Source organism: Arvicanthis niloticus, chromosome 6, assembly GCF_011762505.2.
Source record: "Arvicanthis niloticus isolate mArvNil1 chromosome 6, mArvNil1.pat.X, whole genome shotgun sequence".
Taxonomy (NCBI): Eukaryota; Metazoa; Chordata; class Mammalia; order Rodentia; family Muridae; genus Arvicanthis; species Arvicanthis niloticus.
Genome location: NC_047663.1, coordinates 43,747,090 through 43,774,025, shown reverse-complemented (window position 1 = coordinate 43,774,025; position 26,936 = coordinate 43,747,090). Strand labels below are relative to the sequence as shown.

Below are 26,936 nucleotides of genomic sequence, written 5' to 3'. Positions count from 1 at the left end.
TGTGCTAGGATTATAGGTGTATGACCACGCACAAAGGATTCTGTATTCATTTACAGTGATGGATGGAATTGAACCTAGAACCTCCTGGATGCTGACCAAATGCCCATTTACTGAGCTATATTCTATGTTCTTATTCCCAACCCCCACAACAACAACAACAACAACAACAACAACACACACACACACACACACACACACACACACACACACACACACACACACTGTGATTAAAGGCATATTCCATCAACCCCAGCTATTATTTTTGAGACAGGGTCTCAGGTACTGGAAGCTGCTACTAATCTTCTAGCTTCTATTTCTAAGTACTGGAAATACAGTCACACATTATCATGTCTGTTTTGTTTGGTGCTGGGAACAGAACCCACGACTTCATGCAGGCTAGGTAAACAGTTTACCAACTGAATTACATTCTTAGGCATTGAATCTTTTTTTTTTTCCGCAGAAAATGTTTGGAGCCAGTTGAAGTGGTATATGCCTTTATTCCCAGAATTCAGGAGGCAGGGTCATGTGAATATCCAAGTTCAAGACCACCCTGATCTATGAAATGAGTTCCAGGACAGCCCAGGTTACTGAGAGAAACCCTGTCTCTAAAAAAACAATACATAAAACCCAGTCTCTAAAAAAAATAAATAAAAATAAAACAAAATAAAAACAAAAGGTTTAAATATATATGCCCTTTATATGTTGGTTAGCCTGTCTACTGATTATAAAGCCAGAAATCTTTCTACCCACAAAACTTTCAACCCCAAATTTGTCTTGCCCACAAGATGGAGCAGAGACTGAGGGAACAGCCAACCAATGATTTCCCCATCCCATGTGAGAGCCAACCCCTGACACTACTACTGATACTCTATTATGCTTACAGATAGGACCCTAGCATAACTGTTTCCTGAGAGGCTTCATCCAGCAGTAGATGAAGGCAAATGCAGAGACCTACCTACAGCCAAACATCAGGTGGAGCCTGGAGAGTCTTATGGAAGAGTGGGGGTTAGAACTGAGCAAGCTGGAGGGGTCAAGGACACTACAAGAAGACTCACAGAATCAACTAACATAGGACCATGGGGGTCACAGAGTCTGGGTCACCAACCAGGAAGCATGTAAGTCCCCTACACATCTGTAGTAAATGTGCAGCCTGGTCTTCATGTGGTTCCCTAACAAGTGGAGTAGGGGCTCTCTCTGACTCTGTTACCTGCCATTGGATCCCCTTCCCTATCAGGGCTGCCTGGTTGGGCCTCAGTGGGAGAGGATGTCCCTCAGTGGGAGAGGATGCTGGGACTAGATGTCCCAAGGTGGGCTAGTACCCGAGGTGGGGGGGGGTCTCCTTCTCTGAAGAGGAGGGTGCAATGGGAGAGGGACTGGGAAGAGAGGAGGGAGGATGGTGGAGATTGGGATGTAAAGTGAATAGATAAAATGTAAAAAAACTAATAAATCCAGAAATCCTAGACCTTCACAGACTTATCATGATTAAGAGAACTGGCACCAGTCGGGCGTGGTGGCGCATGCCTTTAATCCCAGCACTTGGGAGGCAGAGGCAGGCGGATTTCTGAGTTCGAGGCCAGCCTGGTCTACAGAGTGAGCTCCAGGACAGCCAGGGCTACACAGAAAAACCCTGTCTCAAAAAACCAAAAAAAAAAAAAAAAAAAGAACTGGCACCTAGCCTGAGTGCTGGTTCGTCTCCTGGAATTCTAGCGCCCAGGAGGCAGAGATAGGAGGATCACTCAACATTTTAGGCCAGATGCTGGCTACTATTGTTGTGTGTCCCCTCCTGCACTGTAATTTAGAAAGACTGAGTCTGTATATAACGATTACTGTCTTATCTACTGTGTAGTGAAAATTAGGTACTCTGTATTTGTTCTGCAACAGGGTCTCACTCTGTAGACCAGGCTGGACTGAAAACTCACTCTACAGCTCAAGCTGATCTTGAGTGTGTGGTGATTCTCCTGCCTCGCCTTCTCAGTTGTGTGCCACTGTCTAGCTTCATAGTAAATACCCACTACTCTTGTTGTTGTTGTCATTATTTTGAGACAGGATCTCATTTTGTAGCCCAGGGTGGTGTTGAATCTGTGATCCTATTGTCTTAGCTTCCTGAGTGGTTTGTTTGCTTGCTTTCCATGAGATAGGGTCTTCCTATATAAACTGGGATGGCCTTGAACTCAATATGTAGCCCAGAGAAATCTTGAATGCTGAAACTAATGATCCAGCTGACTCAGCATTTTATTTGTTTGTTTTTAGTTTTTCACTACAGAATTTTTCTGTGTAACCCTGGCCTGTCCCCGAAACACATGCTACATGTTAGGCTGCTCTTTGACTCTCAGAGATAAGCCTGCCTCTGCCTCCTGAGTGCTGGGACTAAAAGCCTGCACCACTAGCTTAGCTATGTGGGCCTCTGATGTGACATTCTTAGGAATACTGATAGACTTGGTTCTAGGTTATATTCTTTATGCCTGGAAGGAGCCTCATTTAAACTCCACATGATGCAGTGGAATGTGTTGGCACAGATCTCAGAATCCAGAAGTCAGAAGCAAGAGGATTAAAAATTCAAGGCCTGATTGGACTACATAGTTAGACCTGGTTTGGGAAAAAAAAAAAATCCAGCTAGGCTGTGGTGGCATACTCTTTAATCCTAGCACTCAGGAGGCAGAGGCAGGTGGATCTCTGAGTTTCAGGCCCGTCTGGATTATAGAGTGAGTTCCAGGTACTCAGAGAGACCTTATCTTGAAAAGCAAAAGCAAACAAGTAAACATACAAAACAAGAAGCCCCACCCCCCAAAAGAAAAGAAGGCAATAAACAAACAAACTCCATGGTCTGAAACAGAGTAAATGTAATTCTCCAAATGACTATTACTGGATATGATGAATGGATGGTTAGCAGTTGAAAAATTATCCTGTCCTTGTTAAGAAAGCTAAAGGTGCCAGGCAGTGGTAGTCTTCAATCCAGCAACCAAGGCAGCTGGATCTCTGAGTTTGAGGCCAGCATGGTCTACAGGGCCAGGACAGTCAACGTTACACAGCGAAATCCTGTCTCAACAAACAAACAATCTCTCCCGCCAAAAAAGTATATGTAACTAAATAAATACATACATATATATTAAAAAAAGAGAGAGAAGAAAACCTAATAGGATAGAGAGAGATGATTCAGTAGCTAATAACACTGCTGCTCTTAGAGAGGAATAATGTTTGATTCCTAGCATCTACACCCAGGGGCTTACAGGTGCCTGTAAATGCAGCTCTAGAAGATCTGATCCCCAGTTCTGGCCTCTATGGACACACACACGTGTATATACACACACACATACACACACACACGCACACACACAAACCGTTGGAGTCCAAGAGTTGCCCCACTGACAACATGAACACCAATCTCAGTCAGACAGTGATGGTTTACTGGATGCATACCCTAAGATTGATTGATGAGGGTTGTAGCTCAGAATTTTGGGGCTGAGACTATAACCCTGAACAGGTTTCTATGTCATCTTATAAAGACTAAAACCACACACACACACACACACACACACACACACACACACACACACACACTCTTGCTCACAATAAGCTCATATTCAGGTGCTGGAAGTGCTGCCGGTAGTCCAACCTGACTCAAGTCATTTTAGACATAACAGTTTATATTGACCTTTAATTTGAGTTGTGGGATTTGTTAAGATTAACAAACTTCAGAACATACAGAATATAACTGGGTATGATCCTGCTCTGAGTCAAGTTATTTTTCTGTGTCTGTGACTGGCAGGCATGTTACAGCAACAGTGTGAAATAGCTGGCAGGCATGGAACAAAATGGCTACAGCTATGCTGGGGGAGCAGGCCCCAACACATAAATACATCTTTTTGATGTATTTGGGGCATATAAATACATATAAATACAAATACATCTTTTTGAATTTTTCTTTTTTAAATAAAAAAGCAAGCCAGGGATGGTGGCACATGCCTTTAATCCCAGCACTAGGAAGGCAGAGGCAGGTGGATCTCTGTGAATTTGAGGCCACTTGGTCTACACAGTGAGTTCTAGGACAGCCAGGGCTACACAGAGAAACCCTGTCTTAAAAAACCGAAGCAAGGGCTGGAGAGATGGCTCAGCGGTTAAGAGCACTGACTGCTCTTCCAAAGGTCCGGGAGTTCAATTTCCAGTAACCACATGGTGGCTCACAACCATCTGTAATAGGATCTGATGCCCTCTTCTGGTGTGTCTGAAGACAGCTACGGTGTACTCATATAAATAAAATAAAATAAAATAAAATAAATCTTTATATATATATTAAAAAAAACCGAAGCAAAACATGTGTAGTACTGTTTTGCCTGCATGTATTTATATGTAACACATGAACAGTGTAGTGCCACAGGCAGCCTAGAAAGTGTTGTTATATCTCCTGAAACTGGAGTTATAGACTGTTGTCAGCTGAAAAGTAGGTGCTGGGAACAGAACTCAGGTTATCTGGAAGAGCAGCAAGTGTTCTTAACTGCTGAGATTTCTTTCCAGTCTGCAAATAAAATATTTTTAAAGAAAGAAATTCAAGCTGGTCATGGTGGCTCACACCTTTAGTCCTAGCATTTGGAAGGCAGAAGCAGATGGATCTCTGTGTGTTCAAGGTTTCCCTGCTCTACATTGTGAGGTCAAGGCTGCCTTGGTCTATGTGTTCAGTTCCTGGCCAGCCAAGAGTATACAATGAGACCTTGTCCTCAACAACAACAACAACGCCAATTCAAATAGTTCTGAGTGTGCTATAATCTAGCCCTTAAGAGGCATAGATGGGAATGGAAGATCACTGTAATTTCAAGGCCAGCCTGCTCTACATAGTGAGGTCTAGATCAGCTAGAGCTACCCATCTTGAAAAAGGGGATGTGAGGGGGAATGAGTTCATTGGAGGTGTGCCTAGCATGCATGAAGCTTTGTGGTCAAACCCCAGCACCAATAACCAGTGTGAGGTGGGACACGTCTGACTCTCAGCACTGAGGAAATGAAAGTGGGAGGATTAGAAGTTCAAGATTGCCCTGATATACATATGGAAGCCAGCTGGGTCTACCTGTAACTCTATCATATAGAACTTTAATACAAGTGTAGAATTCTCTTAGAAGACCCAAAATGGTTTAAGTGTGGAAAGAGGTACTGTTCCTCATGTAGGTTCTAATGGGCCTTCCCAGGAAGCACATGTGGCAAGGACCCAGTAGATGGAGATGTTGATGGTGATGATGGAGACATTGATGGTTGGTGTAACACCAAGAGTCAAGAAGCAAGGCACTATTCCCAGAAGGTTCAAGGTTAGCTTGGGCTTCCTTTTAGTTATCCACTCATCAGGAAGTAGTGTCACATTAACTCTCCATCGTCCCTGGCTGTGTAATTCTCTTTTGGTGCCAAGTGTGCAATGATTTTGGACTTAACACAAACTATTTTCTTTCTTTCTTCCTTCCTTCCTTTTTTTTAAAAATTTTACTTATTCTATATATGTGGAGTACACTGTCACTGTCTTCAGACACACCAGATGAGGGCATCGGATCCCATTACAGATGGTTGTGAGCCACCATGTGGTTGCTGGGAATTGAACTCGGGACCTCTGGAAGAACAATCAGTGCTTTTAACCTCTGAGAGCTTTTAAAGCTGGGAGCTAGCTCACAGGCCCTAGTTCCTGGCCACTACCTGATATTGTCAGCTTTTATCTTTTACACCACATATCTAAAGATGATCTTGTGCTGGGATCACTGCTGTACGTCTGTAATTCCAGTAATTGGGAGGGAGAGGCAGGAGGACCAGAAAGAAGTTCAAGGCCAAACTGGGGCTAAAGAGATCTTGTCTCAGAAACAGCAACAAAAAGGGGAGCTGACTCTGCAGTTGATGACTGCTGTGCTGGGGAAGCCAAAGTCATCTGAGAAGAGGGAACCTCAATTGAAAAACTGCAGAGGCAGGCGGAGCTGTGTGAGTTTGAGGCCAGTCTGGTCTATATAGTGAATTCCAGGACAGCCAGGACTATGTAGAGAGATCCTATCTCAAAAAACAAAACAAAACAAAACAAAAAATAAAACAACAACAAAAAAACCCAAATCCAACCAAACAACCAAACAAGCTAAAAACAAAAGACAAAACAAAAGCAAGCAAGAAAGAATGCCTCCATAAAATTGGGTTGTAAGCCTGGAGGTAACAGCATAGGCCTTTAGTCCGGGCACTTGGGAGACAGAAACAGATAGATATCTGAATTCAAGGGCAGCCTGATCTACAGAGTGAGTTCCAGGACAGCCAGGGCTATACAGAGAAACCCTGTCTCGAAACAAGACAAAACAAAACAATACAAAAAATAACAATGACAAGACAGATGGGGATGGATGGAGTCTTAAGCAAGCTGTAGGGCATTTTCCTAATCAGTTACAGTGTTGGAGGGCCAGTTCTGTTGAGGCTGTTGTCACCCCTGGCCTGGTGGTCTGGATGCTATAAGAAAGCAGGCTGGTTCCAGGACAGCCAAGACTACATGAGAGACCCTTTGTTGAAAAACAACAAAAACAAGAAGAAAACAAATCGAGGAAGAGGAAAAAGGAGAAGAAAAGAGGGACGAAGAAGAGGAGGGGGGAGAGGGACCAAAATGGGGAGGGGAGGAGGAGGAGCAACAACAGCAAGCAGGTTGAGTAAGTAGCACCCCTCCATGGCCTCTGCATCAGCTCCTGCCTCCAGGTTCCTGATTGAGCTCCTGCCCTGACTTCCTTTGATGATGGACTGTAAGCAAAATGAACCTTTTCCTTTCCTATTTCCTTTTGATCATGGCGTTTCATTACAGCCATATATGCCCTAACTAAGACAGCTGCTCTTGCACCCACATGGTGACTTACAACTGTCTGTCACTCTAGTTCAAGGGGATCAGACACAGTCTTTGGGTCATCAGGCATTCACACATATAAACATGTAGACAAACCATCCATACACATTGATTCAAAAGAAAGGAAGAAAGGAAGAAAGGAAGGAAGAAAGAAAGAAAGAGAAAAGAAAGAGGCCTCTCCTGGGCTGGAGAGTTCAGGTTGGGGGGCGGGGTATGTCAGCCAGGAGAGCTCAGTAATCCATAGGGACTGAGTGATTAAAGGGGGAATCTGGAGGCTAGCATCGGCTTTGATGTTAAATAGGTACGCCAGCTATTTGTCCTGGGTTTGAAACCTAACACATATAAAACAAATATTTTTAAAAAAACACGCAGAAGATAGTTGAGGAATGCTTATAGTTACGTGGAAGATACTTTCAGATGTATTTTATTTTATATGTATGAGTGTTTTGCCTGTGTGTATGTATGTGCTTCATGTGCGTGCCTGGAGTGAACAGCTGGAACTGGAATTTTGGATGGTTGTGAACCACCATGTGGGTGCTAGGAATAGAACCCAGTGGCTTTGCAGGAGTAACAAGAGCTCTAAACCGAGCCAGCTCTTCAGCCCCTGGAAGACACTTTAGAGAGAGAGAGAGAGAGAGAGAGAGAGAGAGAGAGAGAGAGAGAGAGAATTTTGATTTTGTCCAGTGCTGTAGCCACTGGTAAGTTGGCCATACTCCTGTAAATAGCAAATTGCCCATGCTTATGTAAGCAATCCTAATTAAATTTGAGTCTCTCTATCCCAGACCATTTAGGAGGCAGCTCACTCATTAAATTTGCACCTGTGTATACTATATTAGCTACCAATAGATACCAATTCATACCAATATGTAGCAACAGAGTTATATTTTTAAAAGTCAGAAGCATGTGACAGACATGTAACTCAGGACTGTAATATTGTTATTCAGGAGGCTGAAGCAGGAGGATCACAAATTCGAGGCCACCATGGACTACATATGGAGTTCAAGACCAGTCTGGGCTACTAGTGAGCTCCTGTCTTATATAGCCAAAGTCGTCGTCGTCGTCGTCGTCATCACCACAATAATAATACTGCTGTAAGCATCTCATGAAAATCCTTCGGGTTCCTAGGTATTTCTCTGAAAAGAAGGCAGAAAAAAGTAACATTAATTTCGTTTTTCAATGTATCTCTGCCTGTCCTAGAACTTCATCTGTAGATCATTAAGCTAGCCTCAAACGCACAGAATCCTCCTGCCTCTGCAAAGAGTCATGGAGTGTCCCATTTCGCCCGGCTGTTAGTTTATTAAATACTTCAGCGTTCCATTAAATAGAGTTGTATAGGGGCCGGAGAGATGTTCAGCGACTAAGAACACTTGCTGCTGATGCGGAGGCCTCAAGTTTGGTTCCTAGGATCGATGTTCAGATAAATCGTCTGTGTTAATATCCCAAGTGCTGTTGGGTTAACAAGCTCTTTGCTTATCTCACGGGGATAAAGGTCTTCTTTATCGGGTTGCAAAAAGATCTGACTCCATAGTCCGAGATGTATAGTGGGAAACTAGTCTGCAATTTCCTCGATGCCTAAAACATTTGGTCTTTAAGTGCAGGCAGGATCCAGAATTCTGGTAGGATAAATCTCAATTCAAGACTTTAGTAATTTAGGCAAGATATTCTAGAGGCCTATAAGGAAAGGTCATCAGTACATCCTCTAAGACCTTAAGTATCCAAGGATAGCGAGCGGCCATGCCCACTTGAGACCCAGAGAAGCAGGACTTCAGGCAATGATAAAGACGTCCCTGGAGCGAGGTGCGCAGGCGCTGGTTGTCCGAGAGGGCCCCGGGCAATCCGGGCTGCGCAGGCGCAGAAGCAGCTCCCGGCCAGTCCGGACGGCGGCTGTGATTGAGAGGCTGGGGCGTGGAGCAGCAGTGGCGGCGACCGGCGACAACGGAGCAGCCATGAGGGCCGGGCCCAGTCACCGACAGTGAGTGGTAGTTTAAGGGTAGTGGACACCAAGGGATGCAGATGTGGCGTGATGGAAGGGCACCCTGACTAGCGGGGTGGCCTCTACTTGTCGGGGATGGAGGTCGTGGGGGAGGGATAGTTTTAGGTGATGGTGAGAGCATTTGGAGCATGGATGATTAGGTCGTGAGTCCCAGAGCTGGACAGCTTGGCGGAGGGAAGGGGTTAAGTTTCGTGGAATGAAGGCGCTCACAGCAGGACCAGTGCCTCGCGCTGCCTGGTTTGTCATCATCCCTTCCCCCAGGAGCTTTGGGTCGCCTCTCCCTTTCCGCTTCTTTCAGAGAATGGTTGCTGGGGGAAGGGTGGTGGAAAATAAAAGCCGTGCTGGAGCTGAAGAAGTCCACTCTGAACCAGACAGAGAAGGGCCGGTCACTGGAGTTACGGTGTGCCCTGGGTAAAGCTTGGGAGTTGGAAGCTCTGTTTAAATTCAGGAGGAATCTAGGTTAAAGAGCTAAGGACATGGAGTCAGGTTTGGAACCAAGTCCATCACAGATAAACCTGATCGATAACCTTGGATAGGACTCACTTAACCTTTCTGGAAGATCCAACATTAAATGCTGGGCTTTTGTAAGCTTCATATATGTGGTTGAGAGCGCTTATGAAACCTATAGATTGCAAGTAAGTACTATACGGATGCTAGTATGTACCAGCAATACTATCGGATTTTAGACCCTATGCTTATTAATGGAGTGACTGATTTTTTCCATCAAAACAAAACATATTTATAAAACCTCGGTAGACAAAGATAGGTGCTTTCTGCATAAGTGCAGCAGATCATCTGTAGAAATAGCACTGTCTTCTGTAGTGTGACAAATTCACTGTCAAATTGAATAGGAAAAGTACCATACTCCTCTGCCTTTTTGCTAATGGTATGTAGCTTCTGACCCAAGAGGAAGCAAATACAGACTGAAGCACTGAACTACGTTCTCAGCCTTCCTTTTACTTTTTATTGTTGAGACAGGGTTTCACTAACTTGCTTATGCTGGTCTTTAATTCAAGTACAGGTTGAGTTTGAATTAACATTCTTGCCTCTGTTTCCCCAGTAGCTGTGGTTACAGGCATACCTGGTTGAGGTTCTGGAGGGGTCATCTGTTAATGCTTGTGTGCCAAGAGATTTAGTACTGAGCCATCTATCTCCCCAGCCTCTCCTTGATGCTGGAACCTGAGCCTGGGTTTTAAGTGTGCTAGGCAAGTGCCCTACCACCAGCTCCTTTTGTTTGTTTGTTTGTTTGTTTGTTTTTGTTTTAATTAAGACAGTCTCACTAGATTAGTTAGATTGGCCTTAAAATTTCAGTCCCCCTGCCAATAGCTTCTTAAGTAGCTGGGATTACAGTTTTCCATTATCAAGCCCAAAATAGGCTTCTTCTTCTTCTTTATTTTTTTTTTTTCTTTTCGAGACAGGGTTTCTCTGTGTAGCCCTGGCTGTCCAGGAACTCACTCTGTAGACCAGGCTGGCCTCGAACTCAGAAATCCACCTGCCTCTGCCTCCCAAGTGCTGGGATTAAAGGCGTGCGCCACCACTGCCAGGCTCCAGAATAGGCTTCTATTGTTATTATTTTTTAATTAATTAATTAATTACTTTTTTTTTTTTACACTCCAGATTTGATCCCCCTTCTGGTCTACCCTCTGACTGTTCCCCATCTCATCCCTCCTCCCCACCCCAGCTTCTATTATTTTTATTTTTAAAAAAATTTGTTTATTTGGAGACTAAAGAGATGGCTCAGTGGTTTGGAGTACTTGCTGCTTTTAAAGAGGGCCTAGGTTCCATTCTTAACACTTACATGATGGTTCACCCTCATCCATAACGAATCTACACATTCTTTTTTGTTTGTTTGTTTGTTTTTCGAGACAGGGTTTCTCTGTGTAGTCCTGGCTGTCCTGTAACTCACTCTGTAGACCAGGCTGGCCTCGAACTCAGAAATCCGCCTGCCTCTACCTCCCAGGTGCTGGGATTAAAGGCCACCGCCCGGCTTACACATTCTTTATTTTGTAGGAAAAAGAAAAAGTTTATTTAGTACCCTGCAAAAAAAAAAGCAAAGGGGATTGACAATAACAGAAGAATTTGACTGCCAGCCTCTAAAACATTTTTTTTTTTTTAAAGAGTCTGGTTGCCCTAGGGTGTTCTCTGTTTGAAGCTCAGAGCGGTGTAAGGCAGCTTTTCAACTCTTTTCTTCATTGTTTATGGTCTCTGGTCAGAAATCTCTTCTGTGAAGTGAAAAAGACAAGTAGGTGGTTGTGTAAGGTCTAGGAGGTGGCGAGTCCTGTGAGAGGCTGGAGGAGCACTCGGAGCCTTGATTGTTGAGGGTGGATAAAGAGAAGGACAGAGTTAAACTGTGTGCTGGCCACCACAGAGAGAAAGTGCTTTTCTAGGCACAGCTTTAGAAAGATAAGTGCAGACGTCTTTCAAGTGGACAGAAAGGCAGATTCTTTAGCTCTGCTGGCTCTGAGGAATGAGAGCTTGAAATGGTGAGGCCTTTTGAAAATTGGGGAGTGATTTCTTTTAGCTGAATGGAGGTGGGGAGTGGCTGCACTAGATCCCGTGAAGATCCGTAGATAAGAGGAATGAATTGTTTTAGATCTTTTTTTTTTTTTTTTTTGTAACTTGACTCTTCCAATAAATTCTCTTGATTGTTCTGTCTGAGAGGGATTTTTTGAAAAAGGGGATTTGAGGGCTGAACATGGTGGAGCAGAAGCAGAGGCAGAGGCAGGCAAATGAGGCAGACTAGTCTAATAGTGAGTTCCAAACCAGTCAGTACTATACAGTTGAACTCTATCTTAAAAAACACAAGAGGGTTGGGGGTGAGGATACTTGGAGCTAGACCTGTTGGCCTGGGCCCTTAATCCCAGCTAGCTGCTAGGGAATGTGACATAGGAGAGGATCTCTGGTTCAAGACTTGCCTGGGTTATAGAGTAGGCTCAAGGCTAGCAGGCCAGCATGGGTATGTTAGATCCTGGTATGTGAGATCCATGGGCATGTGTGACTGACACACATACACACATAGCCGCCCACCTGCCCCTGTTTGTTTTGATCTCCAGAACTTCAAAATTAAAGATAAAGAGGCCTGAGAGATAGTTCAGTGGTTAAAAGCATAGGCTGATCTTCCAGAGGTCCTGAGTTCAATTCCCAGCAACTACATGGTGGCTCACTTCCATCTATAATAATTTCTGATGACCTCTTCTGGCATGGCATGTAGGTAATAAAGCACTATATACATAAAACAAATTTAAAAAAAGAACTGAGAAAAGTAAAGAGGGGGTAGTGAGGGAGGAGTGGGATGGGGATGGGATTCAGTGTAGGGCACTCACTTAGTTAGCTTAGCCAACTTACTTAGCTAGCACACAGGGTCCCTGGGCTCTATATCCAGCACCATTAGTGAAGGCATTCCTTGCTGCTACAGGTCTTTCCAGAACCCAGCTTTATACATGGTAAATGAATAGAGGTTAGAAAATGTTCAAACTTGCCTAGCCATCTTATTTTTAATAATTTTTTTTTTTTTTTTTTGGTTTTTTGAGACAGGGTTTCTCTATATAGCCCTGGCTGTCCTGGAACTCACTCTGTAGACCAGGCTGGCCTCAAACTCAGAAATCCACCTGCCTCTTTATTTTTAATAATTGAACATCTATTTTTAATGTTGATAATGCATTTTCCCCCAGTGGAGATTTCCATTAGTTCAAATAAGTCTATAAATGCCATGCATTTTATGCTAAAGTAAGTATGAGCTCTTAAGAAAACTTCCTATGCTTTTCTCCTATTCTTTAACTATTTGTAGTTACTCTTGTAAGTAACTCTTGTAAGAGATAGTTGCCTGGTGAGGATTTCCTTTGCTGGGAAGAAGTAGAGGGTGCCAGTGCCTGGATTACCTTTTACATGAGCAGTCTGACTTCATGAGCCGTGAAGATAAATGACCTGGTCAGTTCATGACACTGCAAGGGCTAAGATACAAGGAGTAAGGTTTAGCAGTTATTTTTTTATTCTGATAGTGAGTTCTCTTTCTTTCTTTCTTTCTTTCTTTCTTTCTTTCTTTCTTTCTTTCTTTCTTTCAGCAACATGTGCCTCAGGGAAAACTTAAAAACAAGATTATGTTGTTTATAATCAGGAAAATAATTGCTTCAAAAACAGTCTTTGTTTCCTGGGAGTCCTTTTGATCTTGCAAGCCATTTCACAACAGTGAGATGGCTTATCAGGTAAGGCTCTGGCCACCAAGCCCAACCCCCTAAGTTTGATCTTTGGAATCTGCATGGCAGAAGGAAAGAACCATCTCCTGAAAGTTGTCCTCTGACCTTCACACTAACCTCCGCTGGAGGTCTCTCCCCATCCCTAAACACAAAATGTAATAATACACAAAAAGAAAAATCTCTTGTGATAGTTTGCAGCAAGTAGCTAATAATGGAAGTGAGGCTTAAATGTTCTCTTTTTGGTTTTGTCTTCTGAATACTGCTGATAACTTCAAATGGGAACAATGTGAGAAAATGTTAAAAGGAAAAACCAGGGGTTGGAGGTTTAGGTCAGTGGTAGAGTCTGTGCTTTGCATATGGAAGCCCCAGGGTGGAGCTTCAGTACTGAAGGAAGACAGCAGTAAAACAAAAATAGCAACAACAACAATAAATAAAGAGTAAAAATTATAAGTTAGGATGGTAATATGCTTAATAGAAGGCTTGCATGCATGGAGCCTGGGTTTCATCTCCAACACTGATAGTACTGGCTTGGATGTATGTGCCTGAAATTTCAGCACATGAGAGATGGAGACAGGAGGGTCAGAAGTTCAAGGCTATCCACAGCTACGTAGGAAGTTGGAAGTTCTATCTCAAAAAAAAAAAAAGAGAGAGAGAGAGAGAGAAGGGGAGCAGGAATGAGGTAGGGATATAGTAATCCCAGCACTCTGGAGGTTGAGGCAGGAGGATAACTATGAGTTTGAAGACAGCCTGGACTACATAGTGAGAGGTTCGGGTCAGTCTGGACTATAGAGCTAGACTGAGAGAAAGGAAAAAAAAAAAAAAAGCATTAAAAATGGACCAGTGCAGGGCGGTGGTGGCGCACGCCTTTAATCCCAGCACTTGGGAGGCAGAGGCAGGTGGATTTCTGAGTTCAAGGCCAGCCTGGTCTACAGAGTGAGTTCCAGGACAGCCAGGGCTACACAGAGAAACCCTGTCTGGAACAAAACAAAACAAAACAAAAAAATAAAATAAAATAAAAAATAAAAATGGACCAGTGGTACAGAATAGTGTCCCGAATGGCAGAGTTTGCTTCTAGTGTTCATACGGTTGGCAGAGTAATTGCTCAATAATATTTGGTGAATGAAAATGATAACCAATTATGAATCATAATTAACACACCTGGGTTCAGAGCTATGCAGGTTTTTGTTGTTGTTTTGTTTTTGTTTTGTTTTGTTTTACAAGATAGGATTTCTCTGTAGCCCTGGCTGTCCTGGAACTTGCTCTGTAGTTCAGGCTGGCCTTAAACTCAAAGGTCTGCCCTGAAAGGTGGCTCAGTTGTTAAGAGCACCAAAGGGCTGGGCCACCAACTTTAATACCAGCGCTTGGGAGGCAGAGGCAGGTGAATCTCTTGAGTTCTAGGCCAGCCTGATCTATAAAAATGAGTTCTAGGATGGCCAGGGCTACATAGAGAGGAAACCTGTCTCAAAAAAAAAAAAAGACCACCAAAGGACCCAAGTGTGGTTCCCAGAGTCCACATGAGATGACTCACACTGTCTGTGACTCCAGCTCCAGGGTCTGACACCCTCTTTTGGTCTCCTTCAGCAATCACATACATTACACACACACACAAAAAAAAATCTTTAAAAGGTGTGTGTGTGTGTGTGTGTGTGTGTGTATGTGTGTATGTGTATATGTGTATGAAATAATAGTAATAGAAGCTATTGAACATGATGGTGCTTACCTGTAATTCCAGCACTGGTTCTGAAGCAAGAGGATTTTGAATTTGAAGCCAACTTTGACTAGATATTATGAACCTTTCTCAAAACAAAACAAGGGCTGGAGAGATGGCTTAAGAGCACTGGCTACTCTCTAGAGGACTTGGATTCAATTTCCAGCAGCCATATGGTGGGTCACGACTGTCTGTAACTCCAGTTCCAGTAGATCCTGTGCCTTCTTCTGGTCTCCCCTGGCATTTGCATGCATATGGTGCACAGACATACATGCAGCCAAAACATCTATATAGGTAAACAATTGCCAAAGTATTTATGGTAGAATATAATATCATATAATCAATTTTGTGGTGCCCAGGGATGGTAAAACTTATTTTTACAAAAAACAGTAGTGGCTGGACAGGGCCACTTTAATCCCAGCATTTGGGAGGTGGAGGCAGGTGATTTCTGTGAGATTGAGGTTAGTCTGGTCTACAGAGCAAGTTCCAGGACAGCCAGGGCTGTACAGGCTCTCCCTCCTCCCCACATACACACAAAGTAGAGATTATAGAGGGATACTTTGGCAGGATTGACAGTGGACCACGTGAGTCAGAGTACTTAAAGGACAAAGGTCACCTTTTTTTTTTTTTTTTTTTTTTTTTAAGATAGGGTCTTAGTATGTAATCCCAACTGGTCTGAAACTCCCCTTGTAGACTAAGCTCGCATCTGCTTCCCGAATGCTGGTAATAAAGGTGTGTTCTACTGGTAGCACCTGGTCCTCTGGTCACTTTTTGTGTGGTGCTAAACACTGACCTTGGGGCTTTTCACATCTTAATAATCCCAAGTTCTATACTGTGCCACAGAACCTCACCCACAGCTCAGGTCACAGTTGCCTACCACTGAGAGAGAGTACTGCTTCTCAGACCGGCATGCCATCAGTCATAAGATATCTCCTGTTTTCAGAGTTGAAATGTGAGGGAAACAAGGCTGAAGGATTGTTGAAGTGGAGAATGTGCTAGGAGAATTAAGGCAAGGGCTGAGCACAAGCACTGGCAGTAGACATCCTGTGTCAAACCTGCAAAACAAGCTCACAAAGTGGGACAAGGTAGGTGAGAAACAGTCCAAATTACAGTGAATTCTGAAAATGAAGTACTCACCTGGCAGGGAAGGTAACATGATTATAAAGGGGTCTGAGGCTTGAGCACTGCATTGTTCCCAACACTGGGGAACTCAGCTGCTTCACCTGTGGTGGGGGTCTGTGCGCATGCTCTCCTGTAAGAATCAGTGCCGACCAAGGAAAAGGGAAGGTTTGAGGACGGAAAGCAAGAGGCACTATTGGTGTTCACCACCATGACAGGACAAGAGAAGGAGGAAGTGAGCTAAGACTCTGGCAGAGTAACATTGAATAATGCAGCAAAGCAAGCCAGGAATCTCGGAAGGCTTTCAGAAGAGATGTGTGCCTAATAATTTTAAATTCATATAGCAACATTTGGAACATGAGTTCAGTATAATAAATCTGAAGTGAGGGTAAATGTGAGAAGCAGAGTGGCCAGGGGCAGGACAGGGGCTCTCCAGCTGACCAGAGGGGTGACGGCTGTGAAGTCACTGTACTTTCAGGGAGAGGTGAATGTTTTCTTAGAGAAGTGTTTAATATCTATTTCTGGCTCTTCACTGCCTGAAAGGTTGGTTTGTGCTCCAGTCAGCTGTGATGCAAGGTGAAAGGAGTGCACAGGAAAAGGAAAATTACTGCCCTCTTCCCTTACTGTTTTATTTGTTTTGTGTGCATGTGGGTATTTGTATATGCTTTTGGATTTTTAATTTTTTTAATTTTTATTTATTTATTTTATTTATTTATTTATTTATTTTTGGTTTTTCAAGACAGGGTTTCTCTGTGTAGCCCTGGCTGTCCTGGAACTCACTCTGTAGACCAGGTTGGCCTCGAACTCAGAAATCCGCCTGCCTCTGCCTCCCAAGTGCTGGGATTAAAGGGGTGCGCCACCACTGCCCGGCTTTGGATTTTTTTAAAAATTTATTTTATATGTATACATGCTTTACCTGGATACCTGCACTACAAACACCCCTGGTCCTTGTAGAGACCAAAAGGGCATCAGATTCCCTGAAACTAAAGTTGCAGACAGTTTTGAGCTAAAAGGTACAAGCAGGGAATTGAGCCCAGGTGCTCTGGAAGAGAACTTTCTGCAACCACTATGGCATCCCTCCAGCCCCATCCATGTGTGAATATGTTTGTGTGCACATATGTGCCACAGAATGTGTGTAAAGGTCAGAGGAAAATTTGCTGGTGTCACTTCTCTCCATGTGGGTCTCAGGGATTGAATTTTAGGACACCAGGCTGATGCAGCAAGCATTTTTACCCATTGAACCATACTGCCCACCATCCATCCATCCATCCATCCATCCATCCAATGAAGCCTTGTGTACCCCAGGCTGTCGTTAACCTTGGTATACTCTCGCATGCCCTACCTACCATCCATCCATCCATCCATCCATCCATCCATCCATCCATCCAACAAAGCCTGTGTTCCCCGGGCTGTTGTTAACCTTGGTATAGTCTTCCATGCCCTGAGACTTTTGATCTTCATCTCTCCATTTGACCAAATGCTGGGATTACAGATATACACCAGCAAACCCAGTTTTTTTGTTTTTAAAGATTTATTTATTTCATGTATATGAGTACACTGTAGCTGTCTTCAGACATACCTGATGAGGGCATCAGATCCCATTACAGATGGTTGTAAGCCATCATGTAGTTGCTAGGAATTGAACTCAGGACCTCTGGAAGAGCAGTCTGTGCTCTTAACCACTAAGCCAGCCCCAACAAACCCAGTTTTACTGGGTGCTGAGAACTGAACTAAAGGTCTGGATAACAACCTTATCAACTGAACTTTATCTCCAACCCTTAAAGATACAATTAATACAAGAAAATAAAAAATCGGGTTTTGATAGATCATTATAAAATGATGCTTTGTGCTTGTCTTCCATGCAGGAAATTGTGGTTTCATTTCCAAGCGCCATACAAACCAGCCATGGTGGTTAACATGGTGGAGGCTAAGGATCAGAAGTTCAAAGTTGTCTTAGGCTACCAGGGCTTTCTGCCATTGGCAAGCAGTTTTATCAACTGAGCTATATCCCAGCCCTGCTTTTTTTTTTTTCTCCCAAATGCTGATTGATTAATTGAAACAAGGCCCTCATAGGTAAATCAGGCTTGCCTTGAACTCATTTTTTTGACTTGCTTTAAAAAAAGTGAGGGGCGAGGGAAGTCATATTTATTTATTTATTTTTTATTTATATGAGTACACTGTCGGTGTCTTTAGACACACCAGAAGAATGTATCGGATCTCATTACAGATGGTTGTGAGCCACCATGTGGTTGCTGGGAATTGAACTCAGGACCTCTGGAAGAGCAGCCAGTGCTCTTAACCGCTGAGCCATCTCTCCAGCCCTAAAGCCATGTTTTATCCACAGTTGTTTGGTTTATTTTATTTATATTCCTGTGCCATGTATGGTTAGGTGTCCACAGGTACCAGAGGAAGGTGGTTGTGAGCTTCCCAATATGTTCTTTTTATTATTATTATTTTCTATTTATTTATTTATTTATTTATTTATTTATTTTTCGAGACAGGGTTTCTCTGTGTAGCCCTGGCTGTCCTGGAACTCACTCTGTAGACCAGGCTGGCCTCGAACTCAGAAATCCACCTGCCTCTGCCTCCGGAGTGCTGGGATTAAAGGTGTGCACCTCCACTGCCTGGCTATAGGTGCTTTTAGATTTCTATTACTTTTTTTTTATGTGTGTGAATGTTTTGTTGACATGTTTGTCTGAGGCCTGTGGAGGCAGAAGTGCACATTGGATCTCCTGAAACAGGAGCTAAAGATGATTGTTAGCTACCGTACTTAGAACCAAACCAGGATCTTCTGGAAGAACAGCTAGTGCTCTTAACTGCTGGATAATCTCTCCAGCCCTTAAACACACAGAGACTAAGTCAGTCTCAGTCTCTCTCTCTCTCTCTCTCTCTCTCTCTCTCTCTCTCTCTCTCTCTCTCTCTCTCTCTCCAGGTGTGGTGGTGCATACCTTTGATTCCAGTACTCTGAAGGTAGAGATAGAAGGATCTCTAAATTTGAGGGCAGTCTGGTATACATAGTTCCAGGACAACCAGGGCAACATAGTGAAACCTTGTCTCAAAAACCAAACCAATCCAAAAAAAAAAAAAACCCCAAGAGTTCTGATGGGTCTGGCATGTGCTGCCGAACGAAGCACAACGCTTGCTTAGCAAGCATCAGGATCTAAAGTCTATCACTTAGGCTTTTATGGGAAGATTTCAAGTTTCAGGCCATTTGAGCCTCATAGCGAGACTGTGCCTCTAAAAAAAGAAAAAAACTGACCGTAGAGGATAGAACACTTGTCTAGAATTAGCAGGAAGCTCTAGGTTCAAACCCCAGAACAAAAAGGAAAGACAGACGAGCCTGGGTATTGAGGCATGTGCTCAAGGTCTGAGCACTTAGGAGGTAAGGTAGGAAGATGAGAAATTTCAGGCTAGCCTTGAACGTATCATGAGATCTCTCAAAACAAAAGAGAGACAAGAGTGGTGACAGGACCGTAAAGTGCTGTGGAAACTTGTTAACTGGTAACCCATATTGAGAGCAGCAAGAAAGCATGTGGAATGTCCAGGGTGAAGTGGAGAAAAGCACTGGCGGCAGAGGCACCACTGTTTGTAAATTACAAACAGTATGAAGACTAGTATATTTTCACTACATGTAGTGTGTATTAAGAAGGATTGGGGGCTGGAGAGATGGCTTAGTGGTTAAGAGCACTGACTCAGAGGTTCTGAGTTCAATTCCCAGCAACCACATGGTGGCTCACAACCATCTGTAATGGGATCCAATGACTTCTGGTGTGTCTGAAGACAGCGATAGTGTACTAATATACATAAAATAAATAAATCTTAAAAATTTTTTTCCTGTTTTTTGAAATAGGATTTCTCTTTGTAACCCTGGCTATCCTTGAACTTACTCTGTAGACCAGGCTGGCCTTGAATTCAGAGATCTGCCTGCCTCTGCTTCCCAAGTGCTGGGACTAAAGGTATGCATGCTACCATTGCCTGGTTTAAAAGAATATTTTTAAAGTATACTAGAGTTGAATGGGATAGATACTGATAATACCAGCACTTGGAAGCTGGAGCAGGATCATGAGTTTAAGGCCATACATACTAACACCCTATTTCAGGTTTCACTGAAGTAAGTCAGTGCTGGTGCTGCACACCTTTAGAACCAGGACTAGGGAGGCAAAGGCAGGAGGATCTCTGGGTTCAAGACCAGCCTGGTCTCCATAGTGAGTTCCATGACAGCCGGGGCTGCACAGTGAGACCCTGTCCTGAAAAGCTAGGGAAACAAAAACAACAACAAAAACAAAAAAACCGTAGAAACAAACAAATGTTGGCAATTCTTTTCTGCTTGTTCTAGACTGACTTATTCATTGATTTTTTTTTTTTTTTTTTTTTGCTTTTTTGAGTCAGTCTCCTGTAACCCAGACTGGTCTTGATCTAATTGCTAAGGATGACTTTGAACTTCTAATCTTCCTGTCACCTTCAAAGTGCTGAAATCACAGGCTTGTGCCAAACGTGATTCAATTAGCTTCCTTTATTCCAGTCTCCTCTTCCTGTCTGTCCTAGGACACTGTGTCACTTAAAAACATGTTTTCTGCTGAGTACATGAAAACTTCCCAGCAGTGACATTTATCAAGTTAATTGCTGATTAATATATGAATTTTGTTCAAGGTGTTTATCCTCCCAAGTATTGCCTTGAAGACTGAAGATTGGATGTTTAAAGACATTGTTTTTTCTTTTGTTTTTGAGCCAGTGTCTCAGGTTTAGCCTGACTTCAGATTCACTGTGTAGCTGAGGATGGTCTTGGAACATCTTGGTTTTCCCATGTTCTGAGGACTAGGGTTACAGGCTTGCCCAGCACATCCGATTTCTGCAGTGCGGTTGATGGAACCAAGGGCTTCGACAGCAGAGCTACATTCTAAGCCCTTTACTTTTTATTTTGAGCCCAGGCTATTCTTAAACTTGTGATCCTCCTGCATCAGCATACTAGCTTAGCTAAAACATTCTTAAGTGTTCCTAGATGTATATTTTATCTTTCAGGTGTGTGTGTGTGTGTAGATTTGGGAAGACATGAAGAAATTGGCTGTGAATTTTATTTTATTTTTTTTAAATTTTTTTAGGTAGCTGAGTCAGGTTCAAAAGTGCTTAGCAACCCCCCTCCCCCAGCTTCTATGTGCTGTTTTCTCCTGTAAGGCAATTCAAATTTTCTGTTTGTCAGTGTTTTCTGGATCATGTCTCTGTTTTTCCATAGCATATTTTCATCTCAGTTGCCTAATTTTGTTTTGTCCCTGCTGTCATGCATCAGTTGCTTTGCTCAGTGGCCTTACTGTCAAACACAGATGACATGCTTTCTTTTTAAAATAGTATTTTTCTACATGTATGTTGTGCCAGAACAACACGTGAGGCTCGAAGAAAGTCTCACATCCCCTGGGATTGGAGTTACAGATGGTTGTGAGCCACCATGTGGGTGCTGGGAATTGAACTTGGTTCACTGGAAGAGCAGCCAGTGCCCTTAATTACTGAGTCGTCTCTCCAGCCCCCCAGATGGCGATTTTCATTCTTTTCGAGACAGGGTTTCTCTGTGTAACCCTGGCTGTTAGCCCTGGCTGTCCTGGAACTTACTCTGTAGACCAGGCTGGCCTCGAACTCAGAAATCCTCCTGCCTCTGCCTCCCAGGTGCTGGGATTAAAGGCGTGCGCCACCACCGCCCGGCTGCGATTTTCAGTCTTTAGTTTCATTACCAATCTGCTTCTTTAAGCTGATGCTGTCTGCTCTTTCATTTTGAGACAGGGTCTCTTTGTATAGTCCTGGGTGGTCTGAACAGGGAAGACACTTTCCCTGTCTGCCTCAGAGTACTGGAACTAAAGCCCTGCACCAAGTCTGGTCCCCAAGATTAATTTTTTATTCAATGTGTGCACCAGACTGTATACACATTCACCACCTTTATGTAGGTGACTGAGGAGGCCAAGAGGGCATCATATCCCTTGGGACTGGAGTTACAGACAGTTGTGAGGATGTTGGGAACTGAACCTGGATCCTTGCAAGAGTAACAAATGCTTTCAATTTATGAGTTGTCTTCCCAGCTCTTCACTTGGATATTCTATGGGAAGGCTCAGAAAACCATCACTGCCACAAATGCTAAGACCTTTAGCCAGGCAGAGTGGTGCTTATCTGTAATCTTCACACTGGAAAGGTGAAGACAATGAATTCAAGGCCAGCCTCAGAACTTCACTAGTTTGAAGGTAGCCTGGGCTGTAAGTGATCCTATCTCAAAAAGGAAAGAGGACAAGAGTGGAAGGGGGCGGTGGGGGTGAGGGGCATGACTCTCAAACAGAAAGAAATTCTTTTAGAGGATTTTGAAGTCATACAGTTATTTTCCCAGAAAATCAGTGAGAACAAGATGAAAAACTATTAGAGCTAGTAACAGTGCAGTCACATGACAATGTACAAGAATCACAAAGGATGGGCTTTGAGGTTTCATACCTACCCCATTTCCCAATTCAGTCCATCCATCCATCCATCCATCCATCCATCCATCCATCCATTCATCCATCCATCCATTCATCCATCAATCCATCCATCTATTTCTGCCTTCTGCTTGTGGATCAGATGTAAGCTCTCTGCTACTGCTCCGGCACCCTGCCTGCCTGCTGCCCCTCTATGATGGTCAACAGACTCACCCTCTGAAACCATAAGCCCCAATAAACCTTTTCTTCTATAAGTTGCCTTGGCAGTGGTGTCTTATCACAGCAGTAGAAAAGTAACTAAGACACCTAGGGCATACGTTTCTTTGGGGGTAGGAGAATGATGTTACTTGGCTTGTGATTAGAAAGAATATTGTTGTTGATGTATGAAAATGAATTGTAGAGGAGCTTAAGCCTAGTGGCTAGAGCTATACACACCTCCTATACTAATTCAGATTAGGGTTGAGTTGATGGTAAGTTGGATGGAGTTTTAACAGTAACTTTATTTGCCTGGTGTAATTGTCATCTTAGAGACTTACTGCCTCAGTTGGCTAACCTAGGCCTAACCCTGGAAGCTTCTAGTCTCTGTACAATCTTAGACCTAGAGTGTTTTCAGCCTCAGACTTACTGCTGAATAAGCTCACCCTTTCCACCTCTTTCTGAATTGCTGGCTGGTTCAACTCAGCTGTTCTGACTCAAACTCCTCTCCAAACTGACTGATTGAATCTGACTTCTCAGCTTCTTCTTCTGAATTATTCTGCTTGACCTCAAACTAACTCTGGCAATCTATTTCTGGCTCCTTCTCATTCTCTGGTTCTTTCTCTTTTCGTCTATATCTGTCTAACTTGGTCCTTCTGAAACCTGTTTCTCTGTAAAACTGTCCTGGTAAAACTGCTTCTTCCTCTTTTTCTGCACTGCTCCCGCTTAAATAGCTTCCCTTTCTCTCCTCCTGAGAGTTGGGCATATCCTATTCTGTCAAATCTTTCTCTGATTCATCACTTTGTTTGTCTGCCACTCGATTAGATACCACTTTCAAACATGGGTGCTATCTTCTACAAACTAACTTCATTGTTTGGGGTTAAAGATGTGTCCTAAGGGTGTGTCACACCACAACTAGAAATAATTTCTTTCAGTAATTAGCATAAACTCGGGGGTTCTTGTATGATTAAATACCCTGCAACAAGGAGTGATGTTAGAAAAGCTGTAGAAATGTAGACAGAGTCTGTGTGTCTTTGGGAATGAGATTGAAGGCCTGATTGGGTCTTACAGCTGAGGGTGTGGAACAAAAGAGGAATAGTGGCTAACTTCTAAATTGTTACATGGAATTAGGGGAATAAGGGGTGTTGCTCTTCATCGACAAGGGTAAGAATAAAGGAACACATTTTAAAGGATTTAGTCTTAGCCACACCAGATTTAAGATGCATCAGATAAATAGTTGAATGGAAAAAATTTGGCATTTCCAGGGAGAAGGAGCTGGAATTTCAGACTTGGATGTTCTCAGCATGTGGATGAATTTGAAGTTGAAGAATTAAATCAGGAGGGCACCTAAGGGTGGCTAGAGGCTAGAGCAGAGAAGTTCCAGAAAGGAACAACTATCAAGGGAGGTAGAAATCCAGAAGTTAAAAAACAAGTCAGGTAAAGAAGCGCTTCAGAGCTGTGTGGTTACAAATCCAGGATCCCAGCTTAGTAGCTGAGGCAGGAAGGTCATGAACTCAGGCTAGCCTGAAACGGGGACTGTGGGCAGCAGAAATGCTTTTCAGGAAGGAATAGTCAGCTGTGTTGGATGCTGTTGAGGGTCAGGTAAGAATGGGAGTAATTGAAGGATTGATAACCTGGAGATGACTGTTTCTTTGTTTAAAGCTGCTGCCTGAGGAATGAAAATGGAAGTCTGAGTGCAGAAGATTTAGGGGAAAATGAAACATGCATTTAATTCTTTTTTCCCCCATTTTTTATAGAAAACAATGACATTTTTGTTTAGAAGTCAATTCTTTTCTCTTTTGACTTATTATCTGTGCTGGGAATTAAAGTCGGAACCTGTACCATGCTAGGCAGGCATTCCATCAGGGAGTAGGTCTGCTGTCCGCTCCCTCCCTCTTTACTTGTGTTTAGTGTTGCCCGAGTGTGTGTGTGCTCTTGTGTGTGGGCACCCACGTGTATGAGTGCACGCGCACTAGCATTTGTGTGTATTTAGGCCTGGAGTTAATATGCCCAGCAGGGTCTCACAATGCAGCTCTGACTGGCTGGAACTATCTAGACCAGGCTGGCCTCAGATTTAGAGATCTGTCTGCCTTTGCTTCCTGAGAGCTGGGATTAAAGACATTTGTCACTTTCCACTTTAATTTGAGGGAAAGTCTCTTGCTGAACCTGGAGATGCCTGGAGTCTGAATGCTGGCATTGTAGGTGGCCGCTATACTTGCCCAGATTTTCTGGGAGTTTTTGAGGCTCTGGACTCTGGCCCTCACACGTGCTCCACAATTGCTTTATCTACTGAGCCATATACCCGGTCCTCACCCCACCCCTGTTTTCTTTTTTTAGATAGGGTTGTGTGAAGCCCAGATTGGCTTTAAACTGTATGGTTGAGGGAGGTCCTTAACTAATGATTCTCCTGTCCTGCTGCCTATATTTCCTCAGTGCCAGGATTACAGGCTAGAGCTACCAAGCCAGTTTTCTTTTAAATAACTCTGGCTATGTACATGAAGTAGCCAGAACTGGCAATCCTTCTGCCTTAACCTCCTTAATGCTAGGATTACAGTTATGTGACACCTAATATAGATTTTCTCCCCTTTTGAGACAGGGTCTTATTCTGTAGCTCAGGCAGGCTCAGTTTGCACCGATCCGGCCTCAGCTTCTTGAGTATGCTGAGATTACTAGCATGAGCTACTATGCCTGACTCCTCCTCCTCTTCCTCCTCCTCCTCCTCTTCTTCCTCCTCCTCCTCCTCCTCCTCCTCCTCCTCCTCCTCCTCCTCCTCCTCCTCCTCCTCCTCCTCCTCTTCTTCTTCTTCTTCTTCTTCTTCTTCTTCTTCTTCTTCTTCTTCTTCTTCTTTTTTTTAACACCTTTCTGTCATTGTTACTAAATCCTTACCTGTTTGAATCCAGAAAGTTATATTTTTACTGAAATATTACAATTTCCCAATATTTTATGCTAATGTTTTAAGTGATGTTCTGCTTTCTAAAAGCCTGCTGTCATTGGGGCTGATACAGGTAATGGGTGAGTAAATCTGACTTTAGGTTCCTGGCCTTGGGAAAGTAGACAGGTTTGACCTTGGCCTTAGGATAGCCTTAGTTTTCCCAGCTGTCAAATAAGGATAACAAGACCAGTTTAGCTCACAGTGGGTGGTTGTGAGGTATGACTGACTATTAATGAAAATAATTGTAAAACAGTTTTGCAAGTTCAAGTGTGATATAAATGTTAAATAATAGTTCTTTATTAGGATGTTGTGAAAATTAGCAACATGATGTCTGTTAGAGGCTTAAGTTCCTTTTGAGAAAGGTGATATATTTTTTTAAAATACTATTTGGGGAAAAAATAGCTCAGAATTTGTGACATGTATTGCTACCCTAGTTTCTAGAATGTATCAATTATTACACCATAATGAAGCAACGTCTTATTAAAGACATATTTCCCTAGAGATTTATTACAATCTCACTTTACGGGTTCCTATTATAGGATTTTTTTTTTTTTTTAATTTAGGAAAAAACTTTAAACTTTGTTATTATTGTGTGTGTGCATACTCTCGAGTGCATTGTGGAAGTCAGAGGACAACGTTGTGGGGTCAGTTCTGTCCATCTTTACATGGGTTCTGGGGCTTGAACTCAAGGAGGTCAGGCTTGTGAGGCAAGCACCTTTAACCATGGAGCCATTTTGCCAGCCCCTTTCATATGATTTCCATCCTCTTGGCTTCTGGTTCATGTAGAAGGATGAATGGCGCTCTGTGGTACTTACAATAGTGTGGAGAGTGTACTAATCTGTTGGGGGGAGGTTACTATCTATATTTAAAGTTTCTTTTCTTTTCTTTTTTTTTTTAAAGACTTATTTATTTTATATATGTGAGTACATTGTCACTTTCTTCAGACACACCAGAAGAAGGCATCTGATCCCATTACAGATGGTTGTGAGCCACCACGTGGTTGCTGGGAATTGAACTCAGGACCTCTGGAAGAGCAGTCGGTGCTCTTAGCCACTGAGCCATCTCTCCAGCCCATATTTAAAGTTTCATAGCTAATCAATAGACATACTAAAAACATTGAAAAAACATTTTCATTGTAGTGAACACTATATAGACACTTGAGTGCAGCTAGGCAGGGTTCTCATCCTGGGATTCAAGACCTCTTTGGCAGACCTCTATTTCCAAAAATGTTTACATTAGGACTCATAACAGTTGCAAAATTATAGTTACGAAGTTGCAACAGAATGATTTTATGGCTGGGGGTCAGCACAACATGAGGAGGAACTGTATTAAAGGGTTGCAGCGTTAGGAAGCTTGAGAACCACTGAGTTAGGTGATGGTTTCAATTAGGAATTGAAGAAGGCAAAATTAGCACTGTGTTCCACAGCCTCGTGTAAATGTAGAATCAGCGCCATCGTTACCTATCATGTACTTGGGACATGCTTGAAATTTGAATCTCTTGGACTTTTTTAGTCTCTA

The 26,936-nt window shown here is 43.1% G+C and overlaps 1 protein-coding gene across 3 annotated transcripts in view; it reads left to right on the top strand.

Moving 5' to 3' along the window:
* Nucleotides 1–8,646: 8,646 nt before the first annotated feature.
* The window catches only part of Fam222b (family with sequence similarity 222 member B), a 68,114-nt gene continuing 49,824 nt past the window's right edge, over nt 8,647–26,936 (top strand). The window contains exon 1 of one of the 3 annotated variants that reach the window (XM_034506408.2): nt 8,647–8,804. The gene's annotated coding sequence lies outside the window, so the exon portion shown is untranslated. The remainder of the gene's footprint in view (nt 8,805–26,936) is intronic. The other 2 variants (XM_034506409.2, XM_076936233.1) reach the window with 2 other exon arrangements.